At 41.4% G+C, this 18,792-nt stretch overlaps 1 protein-coding gene across 2 annotated transcripts in view; it reads right to left on the bottom strand.

Annotated features, from left to right (window-relative positions):
* Positions 1 to 18,792, bottom strand: part of LOC306825260 (uncharacterized protein) — a 154,448-nt gene that overhangs the window by 82,779 nt on the left and 52,877 nt on the right. The gene's annotated exons all lie outside the window — the stretch shown is intronic.

Raw genomic sequence — 18,792 nt, 5'->3', positions numbered from 1 at the left:
CATTAAAAAGGATTTTGACTAAACACTTGAAAACTCACACAGGTTAGAGGCGTCTGCGGCACCTGTGTGAAAGGTGTAACATCTATGTCAGTGTTTTTCAACCTGTTCTGAGCCACGGAACACTTTTTTCATTGAAAAAATCTCAAGGCTCGAGAGTGACTGTAGTCCTCACCAGGGTGAAAACTCTTTTAAATGTGACACATGCGGCAAATCTTTTAAGGAAAAGTCAGAATTACAAAATCATCTGAGTGTCAAAAGAGGTAAGAAGACTCATACCTGCACGATTTGTGGGAAAATATTCCGTTTCAAGGCAGAACTGAATCTTCATGCAAGAACACACACAGGTGAGAAGCCTTTCTCCTGCAGCACCTGTGGGAAAGCATTCTACTTTAAGTCAGGGTTGAAGAAACACAATCAAACACACACAGGCGAGAAGCCTTTTGTTTGCAAAACCTGTGGCAAATCTTTCAGAAGTACAAGTAATTTGACTGATCACATGATGACGCACACAGGTGAGAAGCCTTTCTCCTGCAGCACCTGTGGGAAAACATTCAGCCGAAAGTCAAAGTTAAATAATCACATTCGAATTCACACAGGTGAGAAGCCTTTTGCTTGCAAAACCTGCAGTAAATCTTTCACGTTTAAAAGTAATTTCACTGATCACATGATAACGCACACAGGTGAGAAGCCTTTCTCCTGCAGCACCTGTGGGAAAACATTCAGCCGAAAGTCAGCGTTAAATATTCACATTCAAACACACACAGGTGAAAAGCCTTTTGCTCGCAAAACCTGCAGTCAATCTTTCACGTTTAAAAGTAATTTGACTGATCACATGAGTACACACAGGTGAGAAGCCTTCCTCCAGTAACACCTGTCAGAAAAGTTTCTCTCTGAGGTCAACCTTGAAAGTACACATAATTCGAATTCAAACTGATGAAAAGCCGTTTACCTGCACAACATGCAAAACATCTTTCACATCTCAAAAGGATTTGAATGAACATATGGAATTGCACAAAGAGAGGCCGTTTACCTGCACAACGTGCAACAGATCTTACACGGCAAAAAAGACTTTGACAAGACACATGAAATCACACCACACACATGTTAGAGGTCATACTTATGTAGGACCTGGGGAAAAGATTTCTCAGGTGACATCTGAATAACCAAATAATTAGAATGTAAATGGGTTAAAATCTAGTGACTGGCCAAACAAGCAGCGGCTCTCGCTGAGCTCGTTGGGACATTACTGCACGACTTAGTTCATTCACGACTTGTACCTACACTGCAAGCTAACAGTCGGTGTTTAGCAAATACCTTTTTTTTTTATTATTGTTTTAAGACAAAGATTATTACAACACAAGACAGACCAACTATACATCAATGTGAAACTACATACATGGCGGTATCAAAACTCACAAATCTCCAGGGTTTTGATTTGTTTTTTGGTTTTCAGTCCATGTATTGTTTGTAGATAGTGTTCCAATTCTATTTTAAATTGTTGTCTTTTGGAATTACCTCATTCGATTTTACATTTGTGAATAAAAATAGTTTGATAAGTTTAGCATAAGTTAAAGCACCCCTGTGCATGTCGAGGTGTGTTGCGGCAGCTGAAGTGCAACAACGAGACGTGGCCAAGCAGCAGGCCTCACAGTTTGATGTGTGTAAAAGTGAGAGTTTGACAGTACACTGAGGCCACGCCCTTTTGTGTTTAATTGCGTAACGGTATGTTCTAAATGTGTGTATAACGAACTGACACTGAGTTTGTGATGATGTGATAAATAGGCTCTCAGGGAAGTATGTTCAAATGAGATGCCTGAAAATGCAAAACTGGGTCATTATTTACACATTAAAAAAATGATGACAGACTTCCCGTTGGGTTTTTTGCGAGGATGCAAGAGGATATTTTTGTAGGTGCTGACATGGTTAACATTCGTAAAAATTGTCAATCATGTCGGAGAAAAAAACCTCCGTACTGCCCTTTCTGCACGTTCTGATGTACAGGAGTGTCTTCATTGTTTGATTTAAGGTAAAACTGCAATGTTACAAAGAGATAAACAATACAGTCAGTACAGATAACAAATACTGTATATGTTTACAAAGTCTGAGCATAGCTATCTAACACAGAACATCATAAAAATATTACTAAATAAACACTAAACTACTTGCTTGGGAAGCAAGGAGAAAACTGTTACCTTAATTAGCATGAGCTCGCAAAGCATGTGAGACTAAAACAACAAAACATTTCTAATGTGAATTTTGTGTTAATATCTCAACAGTTTTATCATGAATTAAACATAAAACTTACAGACAAATGGTCTCCAAGGCACAAGCATGGAAGAAAACCACTCCACCAATTTAAACAAAATAATGCAATATTTTTGGACCACAAAACAAGACTTAACAGACAATTGCCAGGTAATTTTGTGTAATTATAAGAACAGTGTAAAATGCAAAAACGTTGATGACCCTGTTACACAAAGCACAAACTGAGATCTTCCACATGTCAAGAAAAACCTCCTCGTACAAGTACGTTCAAATAGGTAAACTGTGAAATGCGATTCTGAGCCATAACTTCCTGTTATGTTTTGACTATGGGTGTAAGAGTTATCACTCGTTATCCAACGTTTGTTATGAGGCAGGTACTTTCCACTTCTTTATTGCAAGCTTGTGCAGGACAGGAGAAGGCATCACTAGGCACAGGTGTGTATGTGTGGTCTACAAAAACAGAACAATGTGAAATTAAGTTCTTAAATACGAAGTCAACCGTGCCCTCTGCTGGCTGAACACGCAGCTTTCAATACACTAGCTCTGTAATGAATCACATGTATTACAACAACACATTGTCCTCAAGTACAGCAGCAAGATAATCCAGCTACATCCAACAAATACCTAAACATCACCAAGTTTCACTGCAAACTAGGATCTAATGCTGAACGTAATTATAATTGGAGACTGCTGTGTTGGATTGCTTCTGGACCAATGAAGTCTAAGTACCAATAACTTAACACTACCAATAACATAACATTGCATAACACTGTACATGCATAAACAACACAAACTTTCAGAAGGTCAACACTCTTCAATTGTTATGCCCTGATTACATCTGTTCTGATGTTCTTTTACTGTTTCGAGGTCTCTTTCAAATCGCATATATATTTTCTTTCCTGCTGAGGTTATGTACATTTCTTTATACAAGTATGAGACTGTTTTTAATTGTGCTGGTTTAATTTGTATTTTTGTTATTCTTCGCCATATAGGGGACTTTCTAAATCTTGCTTTGGTTTTATTATATACAGAAGGGAGGGGGGACAGCGGTTGTTTAATTTTTACTGTGTATTGTAACAAATGTCTTGGGTCCTGCATAATTTTCTTATATACTGCTACTGGGTGCCTTGAATTTACCTTGAGATCAATAAAGTATCTTTCTAATTAACATCTATAAGCATGAATTACATGTTTAAAGTAACTTCCTAAACCAAAAAAAATACTCAAGTATTGAAAAGGAAATGTGCTCAACAGTATCAAAGGCCTTGTAGTAGTGTACAAATAAAATGAAGCTATTGTCACCAAGCAGCTCATTGTAATTAAAGAAATCTAAAATGAGATGAATATTGTTACTTAAAGGCTTTCTTGCATGAAGCTGTGTTGACAATCATCAATTGCATGTGCCTCTTCATAATTTTCATTTTATTTTCATTTCCTCCAAGAAAATACTCCTCTTGTCTTATCTTCTTAAAGCTGGTCTTATTCTAATTTGGGGCGGCTGTGGCTCGGTTGGTAGAGTCGTCGTCTCTCAACTGGAAGGTCGAGCTTTTGATCCCCAGCTCCTGCGAGCAACATGTCTGATGTGTCCTTGGGCAAGAGACTTCACCCCGAATTGCTTCCCTAGTTGTGTCAAGGGCATAGGAATGTGTATACAGGTCGCTGCTCTTGTGGTCATCCGCTTTAGTGCTTCTGTGCCTTTGAATTGGGATCAAATAAAGAAGAAGAAGAAATAGATGTAATTTTGTTAATGTATCTTGCAGACTGAGATTTTCTTGTCCATAAATCAATATTATTTCTTTAGTTTTATCGTCCTCTTTTACTCTTTTGGCCTTAGTTCCCCCCCCTCAACTGGGGATATAGTCGGGCGGTGGAAGGAATACTTCGAGGATCTCCTTAATCCCACCGTCACATCTTCCACTGAGGAAGCAGAAGTTGACTTCTCAGAGGTAGACTCGTCCATCACGCAAGCTGAAGTCACCGAGGTGATTGGCAAGCTCCTCGGTGGCAAGGCTCCGGGGGTGGATGAGATTTGCCCTGAGTATCTTAAGTCTCTGGACTGGCACAGCCGGGTGGTGGTCCCTCTTTCCAAGAAGGAGGATCTGAAGATGTGTTCCGACTACAGGAGAATCAAACTCCTCAGCCTCTCCGGGAAAGTCTATTCCAGGATACTGGAGAGGAGGATCCAGCCATTATTCGAAACTCAGATCCAAGAGGAACAAGGTGCTTTGTGGACTTGTAGAAGGCCTTCGACCGTGTCCCCCGTGGTGTCCTGTGGGGGGTGCTTCAAGAGTATGGGGTCCGGGGCAATTTGCTAAGGGCTGTCCGGTCCCTGGATGATCTGAGTGGGAGTCTGGTTCGCATTGCCGGCAGTAAGTCGGACCTTTTTTCCGGTGGGCATTGGCCTCCGTTAGGGCTGCCCTCTGTCGCCAGTTCTGTTCATAACTTTTGTGGACAAAAATTCTAGGTGCAGCCAGGGGCCGGAGGGGATTCAGTTTGGGGACCATGGGCTCTCGTCTCTGCTTTCTGCGGATGATGCATTCCTGTTGCCTCTAGCACCTCTGAGGTCGTGTTTCTTGACTGGAAAAAGGTGGCTTGCTCTCTCTGGGTCTGTGGGGAGTCCTTGCCACAGGGGGAGGAGTTTAAGTATCTCGAGGTCTTGTTCATGAGTAGGGGGAGGATGGAGCGTGAGATTGACAGACGGAGCAGTGCAGCGTCCGCAGTCATGCAGTCGCTGTATCGGTCCGTTGTGGTGAAGAAGGAGGTCAGTCGAAAGGCAAGGCTCTCGATTTACCAGTCAATCTTCGTTCCTACCCTCACCTATGGTCATAAGCTTTGGGTCATGACCTAAAGAATGAGATCCCGGACACAAGCGGCTGAGATGAGCATCCTCTGTAGGGTGACTGGGCGCATCCTTAGCGATAGGGTGAGGAGCTCGGTCACCAGGGAGGAGCTCAGAGTTGAGTCGCTACTTCTCCACATCGAGAGGAGTCAGCTGTAAAGTGTTTCTTCTTTATTCACGCAGACAATCTATTATTGAAAACATTCCTGTAAAAAGTTAAATGAAATACCTCGACATAACATTATCTAATGATTTGAACAAAAGAAAAAAATAAATAACACAGGAGGAAAAATATATACTATGAAATAATCTATTATAGTAAGGGTATTTTTTCAGCTATTTGGCCAATCTGGGAATAAATTCCTTACCAATAAATTTCTGCACAAATGTGTTCATAAAGGTGTCTTATAACACATAAAAAACATTTAAATCCAACTCCCATAGGAAAATCCGTGAGAGCGGCTCAAAGTCGGCGTACCTGGAATAGTACTTTCTTGGTACTATATACTTATTGGTGAAAATTTGAAAATGTTAACCTTTGCTTTTGGTAGCTTGTGAGGGGTCAAACTAGGGGTTCTTCAGGATTCTGAATCCATTGCAAACATTTGTTTTCCAAAAAATCCAATCCTTGATGGAGAAATGGCCACGTCCACTTTTACATGTAAATTTACAGTAGCTCTATATGTTGGTTTTAATATCTCGAATACTAGTTAAAAATATACTGCACCACATTGCTAAATGTATTAGGGGTCCAGGTCTGAGCTTTCTTCACACTCTACTGTTCTTAAAGTGGGGACTGAGACCCCCTGGGGGCTTATGAGACACTGAGAGGGGGTTCACGAGATGTTTTCCATCACATCTGCTCCCTATGAATGACATTTGACACCTACATGAATTGAGTGTCTGTTAAGGAAATTCTGAATGTCCACACAGTCCAACTGTTTATACATTATATTATTATACAGCATTTCTTACATTACTCTGCTGAAATAGAGACAGTGGGGTTCCCCAGTCTTTAGCACAGTTGTTGTGGGGGTCCAAAGCTCAAATGTGTGGTAACCTCTGCTCTACATCATCATTGATACAGTTCTTGCACGCTGTACCTTTACCATTTCTGCAGGCCAAGATACATTCAACACCTTTCTCCATACAATTAAAGGTTCAAACACAGGACCCATTGGGTCCTGTGTTTGAACCAGCTTATAACCATAAACTCCTCCCACCTATCAATAGTCACTGAGGTTCAAAAGACTCTGCTAAACCTTCCAGTCCCAGGTTTTGATATCGGCCTGGAGAGTTTGCTTTGCAGCTTCACCCTCTATCTGTTGGAGGTACAGTTTCAAGTTAGATTAACTCAGCCACCACCTTCCACAAGAACCTGTATCAAACCAGACACACTGATAGGATAGGATAGGATAGGATATAACTTTATTGATCCCCAATGGGGAAATTCGGGCGTTACAGCAGCAGCAGCAGTGCAGAATCAAAAACAAAAGTCAAAAATCGAATAAAAAATAACAACATAAACATAAATACAATCCAGGTAGTAAGGGGGGGATATATACAGAGGACTATAACACGGTGGACTCAGCAGGGCAATGGAAAAGATATTAATAATACTGTGCAGTGAATGGCATGTTAAAGTTAAAGTGACCAGTGAAAGAATTTAAAGTGGCATTGTGATCAGAGGGTTATGTAAACAGTATTGACAGTTATAGTAATAAGTTATAAGCATAATAAAATAAAAAAAAAAAAAAAAAAAAAAAAAAAAAAAATATATATATATATATATATATATATATAGTGCAGTTTGACTGGAGTATAGATATATAGTTATAAGAATATAGAGTGTATTGTAATAATGTAATATATAATATAGATAGTATAGTATAGATATAATATAATAATAAAAGGTAACATAATAACATTGTAATAATATTGTATACTATATATAAAGAGAATATATATATAAATACAGGCTAGCTCCAATAATATAATAATAATAATAAAGGTAACATAATAACATTGTAATAATATTGTGTACTATATATAAAGAGAATATATATAAATACAGGCTAGCTCCTGCTGTTGTACAGCCTGATGGCTGTGGGGACGAATGAGCGTCTGAAGCGTTCTGTTTTGCTCCTGGGGGGGAGGAGGCGTTGGCTGAAGGAGCTGCTCATCTCCCACAGCTCGTCATGGAGAGGGTGAGAGGAGTTATCCAGGATGGATATGATTTTGTCCTTCATCCTCCTCTCAGCCACTGTCTCCAGAGTCTCCAGTTCTAGGCCAACGACAGAGCGGGGCCTTCTTAACCAGTTTATTAATCCTGTTTGCCTCACCAGCCTTGATGCCCCCCCACCAGCACACCACAGCAAAGAAAAGTGTGCTGGCCACCACAGACTGGTAGAAGGCCTTGAGGAGTCTGTCGCAGACACTGAAAGACCTGAGTCTCCTCAGGAAGAACAGCCTGCTCTGTCCTTTCCTGAAGATGGCTTCAGTGTTATGGGACCAGTCCAGCTTGTTGTTAATGTGAACCCCAAGGTACTTGTAGGAGTCCACCCTCTCCACTTCCTCCCCCTGAATGATGACTGGGGCAGGGGGGCACCTCTTCCTCCTGTAGTCCACTACCACCTCCTTTGTTTTGGCGATGTTGAGCTTCAGATGGTTGTTGTTGCACCATGTGACGAAGCTCTCGATCAGACCTCTGTACTCCTCCTCGTTGTCGTCAGTGATGTGGCCCACGATGGAGGAGTTGTCAGAAAACTTTTGGAGGTGGCAGGAACCAGAGTTAGACCTGAAGTCTGAGGTGAAGAGAGTGAACAGAAAGGGTGCCAGAACAGTTCCTTGGGGTACTCCAGTGTTGCTCATCACCACATCAGAGACACAGCCGTCCACTCGGACGTACTGTGGTCGGCCAGTGAGGTAGTTGTAGATCCAGGCTGTGGTGTCGGGGTGCAGATGAATATCCAGCAGTTTTTCCCTCAGGAGGCCGGGCTGGATGGTATTAAAAGCACTGGAGAAGTCAAAGAACATGACTCTCACAGTGCTTCCCTGCTTCTCCAGGTGTGACAGGGCTTTATGGGTCAGGAAGATGATGGCATCCTCCACGCCGATGTGCCGCTGGTAAGCAAACTGCAGTGGATCTATGAAAGCAGTGAGCAGGGTCTTTAGCTGCTGGAGAACCAGCCTCTCAAATGTCTTCATGACATGTGACGTGAGTGCCACAGGCCTGTAGTCATTAAGAGAGCTGGGACGACCAGTCTTAGGAACTGGGACAATGCAGGAGGTCTTCCACAGGTCAGGCACCAACATCAGCCTGAGGGAGAGGTTGAAGAGGTGCCGAAAGATTCCTGCGAGCTGCCCAGCACACACCTTGAGGATCCTGGGGCTGATGTTGTCTGGTCCACTGGCTTTTGTTATGCAGAGCTTGGAGAACTGTCGTTGTACCTGGCTCGTAGTGAGAGTGATAGTGGGGGGAGGGTGAGGGGGACTGTTCTTTGTTTCCGGAAGTAGGGAGCAGGGGGGTGGGGGGGGGTGAAGTGGGACTGTCCTCTGAAGCTGCTGCTGGGGCAGGGCTGTCCTTTGAAGCAGCTGGTGAGAAGCTGAGAGAGGGGAAGGTAGTACGGTCGTTGATGGGGGGGCAAGCCGAGTCACCAACAGAGGTGCGAATGGCAGTTGGAGTGATGGTTGAAGACCCAGACCCACTGTCTGAGCTCACCGGGGTGGGGGTTGAGTCAAACCTATTGAAAAATAGGTTCAGCTCAGCAGCAAAAACTGGGTCACCTTCAGCTTTGGTCACAGGCTTGCTGTAACCAGTCATCTGCTTCATGCCATTCCACACCTCCTTTGAGTTGTTCTGGCCCATCTTGGCCTCAATCTTCTCCTTGTAGCTGTTCTTGGCCTCCCTCAGCTTCTTCTTTAGAATCTTTTGGACAGCCCTGAGCTCCTCCCGGTCTTTAGCCATGAAGGCCCTCTTCTTGCTATTAAGAAGGCCTTTGATGTCTTTGTTGATCCATGGTTTGTTGTTGGAGAAGCAGCGAACCTTCTTAGTAGGGACTATGGTATCCTCACAAAACCGGATGTAATCTGTAATGCAGTGAGTGAGTCTGACACCAGGTAAAGAGTAACAGATGGTACATGATATGTGTACTGGAAAATGTGGATACCAGTTCTTTAATGGCTATAGTAACTTGCAAAATGTTCACTGTTAAAACCAAGAACTTCTGTTTTGATCAACAGATTTGAGCAGATATGGTACGTTTATCACCAAGTGCAAAGCACCTGGTGCATTTATGCAACAACCTCTAATGTTGAAAAATTAAGCCAATGTGAAAGTGTCAAATCTTGCAGTACGTCGAGTGTCCACTAGAGACTGGCTGCAGCGGCACAGGAAGTCACATACACACCCATTCAAAAAGCCTGTTTTTACAGCAGACATGAACATGTTTACAGCCTGCTTCAAAAACCAAATAGGTGTGATTAGCTCATGTCTCCATCCACACACACTGTACGGGGGGATGTTTTGATGACTCATCAGTTTTGATTGGATGAAGGATAAGAGTTATTCACAATAAGGCATGAAGCTGACCTGATTGATAGGCGGGCGTGGTGTAGCTGGTGTCAAAATGCTCAAAACCTGCCTCAGCTCTTAGCCTGTTGTTAGGTTGACTAAAAGTTAGGTTAACTCAAAGTTAGGTTGAGACAGGATTTCGAGCATAGAAACGATTGGCTTCCAAAGCCCCCTGCAGTAACAGATAGGTGATGTGACGTCACTCAGGCTTCTGCCATTCATATTTACACTGCAGCCTATAGCAACAACACAAGCAGAGACACAGGACCACGGTGATCCAGAGCTAAATGTGCAGGTACACTCACACTATTAGATTACTGCCTACAAACTCGGAGACGAGCAGACAGTTTGTAAAAAAATAGTATGTTGTTGTGTTTTGATATGTGTTTCTAAGGGAACCTTATAAATATGCTGTTTTCTATATAATAGATGTTTCTTTGTTGTGCTTAGATAGATCTTATCTAAACAGATATCTGATTCGAAAGCTGCAAACTCAAATTATAAAAGTCACCCTGTATGGTTTTGGTCAGGCTCAGCCCATGAACAAAGTTAAAAGGACAGGCTGGGCTCAGAGAAAACCTGCATTGGCTCAGGTCAGTGGGGCATAGTGTAAGCTAAATGACAAAGGTATGACTTGCAAGAACTGTATCAATGATGATGTAGAGCAGAGGTTACCATGCATTTCAGCTTTGGACCCCCACAATAACTGTGCTAGAGACGGGGGAACCCCACTGTAGGTGTCAAATGTCATTCATAGGGAGCAGCAGACACCTGCATTGTTTCACTTATGGGAAGCATTAATTACTTTGCCACTGCTAACCATTTTTGAACCATTAGTTAAAATTCAACTAATATTTGAATGGGGTATTTTTTCCACCGTAATGGGAAAGATATGAAATTTTAGATCATTCAACTTTTGTATTTGGTGATGGAAAGCATCTCGTGAACCCCCTCTCAGTGTCTCATAAGCCCCCAGGGGGTCTCAGTCCCCACTTTAAGAACAGTAGAGTGTGAAGAAAGCTCAGACCTGGACCCCTAATACATAAAGCAATGTGGTGCAGTATATTTTTTAACTAGTATTCGAGATATTAAAATCAACATATAGAGCTATTGTAAATTTACATGTAAAAGTGGGCGTGGCCATTTGGTTTTTTTGGAAAACAAATGTTTGCAATGGATTCAGAATCCTGAAGAACCCCTAGTTTGACCCCTCACAAGCTACCAAAAGCAAAGGTTAACATTTTCAAATTTTCACCAATAAGTATATAGTACCAAGAAAGTACTATTCCAGGTACGCCGACTTTGAGCCGCTCTCACGGATTTTCCTATGGGAGTTGGATTTAAATGTTTTTTATGTGTTATAAAACACCTTTATGAACACATTTGTGCAGAAATCTATTGGTAAGGAATTTATTCCCAGATTTTTGCAATATGCCCTTACTATTAACTATTGGCTTTTTAGAGACCTATATATCCTGGGTGGAATTCTCTAAACTAAGGTAGAAGGCATATCAAAACTCATTTATCCTTAGTCAGTTGCTCTATGTTTTTCCTCTAATGATCATAAAAAAACTATTTGGAACAGCCTGATTGCTTATGATTCCATATACCAAGGTGCTTATTCCAGAAACTTCGAGGAGTGGAATTTTTGATGAGCTGTGACTTTGAGATTTTAAAACTTCCTATCAAGCTCTCAAACTTTCATGAACAAATTTTGCATCACTGAAAAACTACATTTAACCTCAACTTCAGACCACATGGCTCCACCTTGTGGAATAATAGAACCAGGACAATCAATAGAAAGATTATATTGAAAAAAAGACTGCCAAAAAGATTGTATTTGTTATTGATTTAATGGATGAATGTGGCCAATTTTACAGTTCAACAAATTTACTGAAAAATTTTACATTAATTGCCCCGACAGAGAATTGTCTCACATTTGCAAAGCTGTCCCACCTCCTTCAAAACTTATGATACAAAATATATTAACTTATTTAAATGTTTCAGTTCAACTTCCAGATCTGAAAATTGATGCATATCAGAGAAAGGAAATTAATAATAAGTTTACTGGAAAGGCTTTGAAATACATTATATTTTCTTATTTTAACTCACCTGCTAAGATAAGATTAAATCAAACAATGATACTAAATAAATATTGCGAGTATCTTAAATGGCCAGAAATTCCTAAACTGAAAGAGATGCAATTTAAAATATTAAACGTTTCCCAAGATGTTGAAATCTTACATAAAAGGTTTCATTTGGAAGTAGATCAATGTGGGTTTTGTTGAGAAGAGCCTGAAACTATTGAGGAACTCTTCTTTTCTTGTTCAGTCGCATTCCAGTTTTGGCGGGATCTTTACAGCTGGTTAAATATCAGATCTGAGAACCCGTCCTTTGAACCTTTTCAGATTTTGATATATGGATGATCTTCCTAAAAGGTGTCCAACATGGTCAACATAATTCTCTTACTGGATAAATATCACAAACATAAATGCAAATAAAAGCAAACCCTCCATAACTTATTTTAAAAATGAACGTGAACAATACTTATTATGCTTTTAAAGTGACGTCTGCAAATAGTCAATCAATCAATCAATCAATCTTTATTTATATAGCGTCAATTCATAACAGGCGTTATCTCAATACTGCTTTACAAAAGCAGGTAAAGGACCTTACTGTTTGTCTGTTAACATTAACAAAAGGGCAGGTAACAAGACCATGCTCATTGTTATGTTTACAAAAAGCAGGTAAAGGACCTTACTTATGGCTATGTTACAAGAGCCCAGCTTAATCCGTCATGGCGTGGCAAGAAAAAACTTCCTTTTAACAGGCAGAAATCTTCAGCAGACCCGGGCTCATGACGGAACAGCCATCTGCTAAACTGTGCTGGGCTTGAAAATGGGATGGGGGAGATGGGACAAGATGCAGAAAGAAGAATAGGATGGGATAGGTTGGGGGGGGGAGGGGGGGGGGGGGGTCTGGGCAGGCCATCCTCACCAACAGTCCCAAGGAACCTAAGAGAGCTCAAGGAACCTAAGAGAGCTCAAAAGGAGAGGTTAGAATACAAAGATAGACATATCTTATTACTATAAGATAAGAAAGCTGGGAGAGAAAGAGGGAGAGAGAGATAAGAGATCCTGGTGCCAGTTCCCCCGGTAGTCTAAGCCTATAGCAGCATAACTATGAGCTGGTCCTAAGCCAGCCCTAACTATAAGATTTATCAAAAAGAAAAGTTTTAAGTCTATTCTTAAAAGTACCTAGTGTGTCTGCCATAGTGAGTCCCTTAACAAATTATACGAAGTCATGTTATTTTTAAAGTTTTAGTAGTGAATACTTATGTACTTCTTTGTATTCTGAATAGCAAGTAGATGCTGTTTTTTTTTTTCAACGTAAAAATGTTAAGAAAAAAAAAATCTGTTAAAAACGGAACAATAAAGCTTCCGCACCTCCGTTGTTACCGGTATTTTATAGTGTGACACACAGCGGAAGTAAATAAGCAAGAGCGCCAGTTCCGATCGCAGCTACATCTCCTTTCAGACTGATATCAGAACAAAAGTTATTTAAAGTTTAATAAAATAACGATTATAAAATGAGTTCAGCTGAGAGTCTTAGAGAGTTTATCACCGAGCGACTAACGGCTGCTGCGGAAGACATATTTGTAGTTTTTAAAAGAACTATCATCGAGCACGAGGAAGAGATAGATCGACAGCGCAGACTGCTGGATATCGTTTGGAAACCTCACATCACCTTACACAGAACAGGTGAGGAACTAAATAATCATACTGTTGTTATTTAAGTCTTAAAGGAGGAGTCTGTAAGACTTGTACTGAATGAAATGATAAAAGCAAAAGGGGGGGGGGGGGGATGTTGGAAAGTTTTTGAAACCTTTCAAAGTTGGTACTTTTTTTTTAAAATTAAAATGGAGTTATCAAAATGTTTGCTTTTTTGATGTAATAGGGAAGAACTTTGGGGATCCAAAGGTAATCGGTTCGAATCCCATTTAACACAATGATACCTATGAGCTTTTCTCATCACCATAGTAAAAGTGCCATCTGCTGTTGTTTTATCATATCATTGTTGTCGTCTATAAAGTATTTAAAATAAAGTGTTGAACATTTAAATTATGTTTACATTTAGAATTCAATCCAAAACACGTTATTTGTCCCCGGGGGGGCAACTCAAAGGCACACAGAGCAACAAATGAACGACAGTGCAACTATGCTAAAACATTTAACCAATTAACAAAGAACAAAGTGTCAAAGAAGAATAAGTGTCAAGAGTGTTGATACAAAGTTAGAATACAAACAAAGGTAGATACAAGGAGCAGCAGAGAGTAAAGTGTCTATATGTTAGTACAAGTTCAAAAACACAAGTCACAGAGTTAGATTCAGAGGACAGCGACGGAGTAAGATGTAAAAGGACATGCATGCAAACAGATGAAAGCAGACGTACATGATGTAAACAGACTGTAGACTATTGAAACAGATGTAGGGACTGTATGTGCTTGCTCAGGCTGCACATAGTGTATGGGGTTAAACTATTTGCATGACGGGATGAAGAGCAATACTGTCTGCCTGAAGGAAGAGGAATAAAAAGAGTGAGTCTGTCACTGTAAATATCTTCAAGACCTGGCAGGCTGACAGACGCTTTAAAGTTTCTTAATCTGTTTTTTTATAACAGTTGTGCAGAGTAAAGGGTTAATCTGCAATACATTGTCTTGATGTGCAAATATCAGAATCAATAATTATTTTATAACGTTATAATTCACTGTTGTGAAAGTTAGTGAGCCCGTCACGTCAACGTACTATTGACATTATCAGCTAAGGGAACCACAAGTCCTAAATTTAAAGAACATTTTATGTGTGTGTTTAAACATTTTAAATTGTTTAAACACAAACAACAGGCCTTTCTGATTGGTAAGAATTGGACGAGGGTTCTGTAGGGAGGACCAGAGAAGGTATGCGGTTTTAAGGCACCCCCACAAGTCTGTTTTGGACCCCCCCCCTCCATTTCCCAGACATAAGACCAGTTATCACGTAAACCAAAATGCTATGTGTAACGAGCACAAATCACAACTGTGATGGAAAAACAAAATTACTTTTAGCCGTATTTGCACTGAAGCACATCTTTGTTTTTGTCGTTTGTTGTTGGATTATTGTCTGCATCAATTGATCTGATTTCCTGTCTTTAACAAAACCTTTGATCTGCTCAGGGACATCTTAGTATAAATGCTTTTGTTTGTCTTCCTCCAGCTCTCCCACAGCAACATGTGTGTAAAGAGGAGGAGGAGGTTCTGGCTGACCAGCAGCTCTGTAACCAGGAGAGGAACTCCAGTCCAGACCAAGAGGAGCCAGAGCCTCCACAGATTAAAGAGGAGCAGGAGGAAGACTGCAGCAGTCAGGAGGGAGAACAGCTGGTACTGAAGCAGGAGACTGACACATTCATGTTGACTCTTACTCATGAGGAGAGTGACCACAGTGAAGTTCAACTAAAGAGTGAACACCAGCTTCTTTCTCACAACTCTCATGATGATGAGGATCAAGATCCCACAGGAAGAGAGCTCGGAGTCTCAGAATCAACTGGAAAATCAGACCCAAAGAAAAACAGTGACAAAAGAAGAAGTCAGGAGAGTAAAACATCAGAGAGTGACTGTAGTCCTCACCAGGGTGAAAACTCTTTTAAATGTGACACATGGGGCAAATCTTTTAAGAAAAAGTCAGAATTACAAAATCATCTGAGTGTCCACAGAGGTAAGAAGACTCATACCTGCACAATTTGTGGGGAAATATTCAGTTTAAAGTCAAAACTAACTCTTCATGCAAGAACACACACAGGTGAGAGGCGTTTCTCCTGCAGCACCTGTGGGAAAGCATTCTACTTTAAGTCAGGGTTGAAGAAACACAATCGAATTCACACAGGCGAGAGGCCTTTTGTTTGCAAGACCTGTGGCAAATCTTTCACAGCACATTGTCATTTGACAGAACACATGAGAATACACACAGGTGAGAAGCCTTTTGCTTGCAAAACTTGTGGCAAATTTTTCAGCATTAAAAGTAATTTGACAGTTCACATGAAAATTCACACAGGTGAGAAGTCTTTCTCCTGCAGCATCTGTGGCAAAGCATTCCGCCAAAAGACAGCGTTAAATGAGCACATTCGAACACACACAGGTGAGAAGCCTTTCTCCTGCAGCACCTGTGGGAAAAGCTTCTCTAGGAGCTCAGACCTGAAAGTACACATAATTCGAATTCATACAGGTGAAAAGCCGTTTACCTGCACAACATGCAACAAATCTTTTTCATTAAAAAGGAATTTGACTAGACACTTGAAAACTCACACAGGTTAGAGGCGTCTGCGGCACCTGTGGGAAAGGTGTAACATCTATGTCAGTGTTTTTCAACCTTTTCTGAGCCACGGAACACTTTTTTCATTGAAAAAATCTCAAGGCACACCACCAGTCGATAATGTTAAAAAAATGAAACTATGTAGCCCATATTAACAATATAAAGTAATTCTCCTCAAAGTGTCTTGAATTGGTATCAAATAAACACAAATACAAATATTTCTACTCACTCAGTGTGAAACCTGGGCTTGTTTGGATGAACACAAAGTTGATATCCTGGCAGAAATTGAAGAAAGACACACACGAAGCTCTTCCTCAACAGCTCTCAGTCTCTCTCTGTTTTTAGTTTGTATAGCAGTCAGGCTTGAAAAGCTCACCTCACACAGATATGTTGTGGAAAATGGGAGCAAAGTCAAAATTGCTTTGTTTGCCAGAAAAGGGAACTCCTTGGCAGTAGCCAACCAAAAACTATCCAAAGGTAGATCTGCAAAGCTTAGCTTTAAACCACTGTCTCAGTTCAGTTAGGTCCTCCTGCTCCTGTAAAGTCATGTCCTTTCCAACAACTGATGCTGAGCTATAAGGGTCCCTAACCCAGTCAAGGCATTCAGTGAAGGCTGAAGAGAAATAAAATGACATCTTCTCCTCAAAAGTTTTCAAATGTTTAACTATTATCTCACACAATGCAGCAGTGTTAACATCTTGGTGCGCCCAACCATAGCTGCCGCTCCATCAGTGCAGACACTCGTGCAGTTTTCCCACTTAAGTCCTCCTTTTTCAAGATATTCTGATGTGACCCGAAAATGTTCCTCTCCTGTTGTTCTTTCTGGCAATGCCTTGCAAAAGAAGAAGTTTTCTCTGCTTGCGTCTCCATCCACAAAACGCACATTGGCCAAGAGTTGAGCATGTCCACTAATATCAGTAGACTCATCAAGTTGCAAAGCAAATTTCTTACTGATACAGATCTTTTCCAAAACCACACTTTCGATGTCTGCAGACATGTCATCAATACGTCTGGATATTGTGTTATCTGAGAGAGGAACTTTGGCTATTTCTTTTCAGGTCCGAGCATCTCATTTACAATGGCTTTGCAGGCGGGAGGTATTCATGTCTCTGCCACAGTGTGGGACTTTTTTGATTTAGCTACAAGTTCTGCAACGTGGTAGCTCGCTTTAAGGGCTCTCTCATTTACCTTTGTGGTTTTTCTCATGAAAGTTGCCTGTTTCTCCGTGTGTTCACGCAGGCGAACAAAATAGTCCACATTCTTGTTTTGAAGTGAAGGGTGTTTCGTTTGGAGATGGCGTTTAAGCTTACTTGGGACCATAGCATTGTTGGATAGCTTTTCACCACACACCAAGCACAGCGGAGTTTGTGCTGTTGCATCCCCGGTGTAAGTAAATCCAAATGAAAGATAGCTTTCGCTGTATTGCCTCCAAACTTTGCTCGAGCTCACAGTCTTTGCTTTCTTTTGACCTCCACTTATACTAGGGCCTTCATCTGGGTCCGAATTTTGTCCAGGGTCCAGTTCGGAGTGAGCATTTTTCTTTTTAGAAAACTTCACTGTTACCGTATATTCCCGCTAGCCATAATGTCACTGTCACCGCCACCTGTCGCATCAATGCGTCACTAATTCTCTTGTCTTGGAGTACAATGCAATTATCTACCTGCTGCCACCTACTGATATGGAAGAGTATTACATGATAACTGCCAGGCACTTGACAGCACAGACACTCGACTTCTTTTTTAGACCAATTAGGTGAAATTTGACCATTTCCCACGGCACACCTGACAATGTCTCGCGACACTGGTTGAAAAACACTGATCTATGTAACCGCAATCATTCTCATACAGGTAAAAAGACGTACACCTGCAGTATCTGTTGGACATCACTTACAGCAAAAGGTTCTTTGCATTAACACGTCAAAATTCAAACAGATTTAAAGCCGATCTGGCCAAACAAGCAGCGGATCTCTCAGGGCTCGTGGTGACCATTAGTGCATGACGTAGTGTGTTCGTTCACGGCTTGTACACTGCAACTTGTACCTCACACCTATCCACCCTTAACACACAATACATCATCCACTTTAATGCTTCTCTGTGCCTTTGAATTGGGATAAAATAAAGAAGAAGAAGAAATAAATGTAATTTTGTTCATGTATCTTGCTGACTGAGATTTTCTTGTCCATAAATCAATATTATTTCTTTAGTTTTATCGTCCTCTTTTACTCTTTTGGCCTTAGTTCCCCCCCCTCAACTGGGGATATAGTCGGGCGGTGGAAGGAATACTTCGAGGATCTCCTTAATCCCACCGTCACATCTTCCACTGAGGAAGCAGAAGTTGACTTCTCAGAGGTAGACTCGTCCATCACGCAAGCTGAAGTCACCGAGGTGATTGGCAAGCTCCTCGGTGGCAAGGCTCCGGGGGTGGATGAGATTTGCCCTGAGTATCTTAAGTCTCTGGATGTGCAGGAACTGTCATGGTTGACACGTCTCTGTAACATCACGTTGAGGTCGGGGACAGTGTCTCTGGACTGGCACAGCCGGGTGGTGGTCCCTCTTTCCAAGAAGGAGGATCTGAAGATGTGTTCCGACTACAGGAGAATCACACTCCTCAGCCTCTCTGGGAAAGTCTATTCCAGGATACTGGAGAGGAGGATCCAGCCATTATTCGAACCTCAGATCCAAGAGGAACAATGTGCTTTGTGGACTTGTAGAAGGCCTTCGACCGTGTCCCCCGTGGCGTCCTGTGGGGGGTGCTTCAAGAGTATGGGGTCC

This window comes from Symphodus melops (genome assembly GCF_947650265.1).
Source record: "Symphodus melops genome assembly, chromosome: 6".
Lineage (NCBI taxonomy): Eukaryota > Metazoa > Chordata > Actinopteri > Labriformes > Labridae > Symphodus > Symphodus melops.
This window is presented reverse-complemented; position numbering and strand designations above follow the sequence as displayed.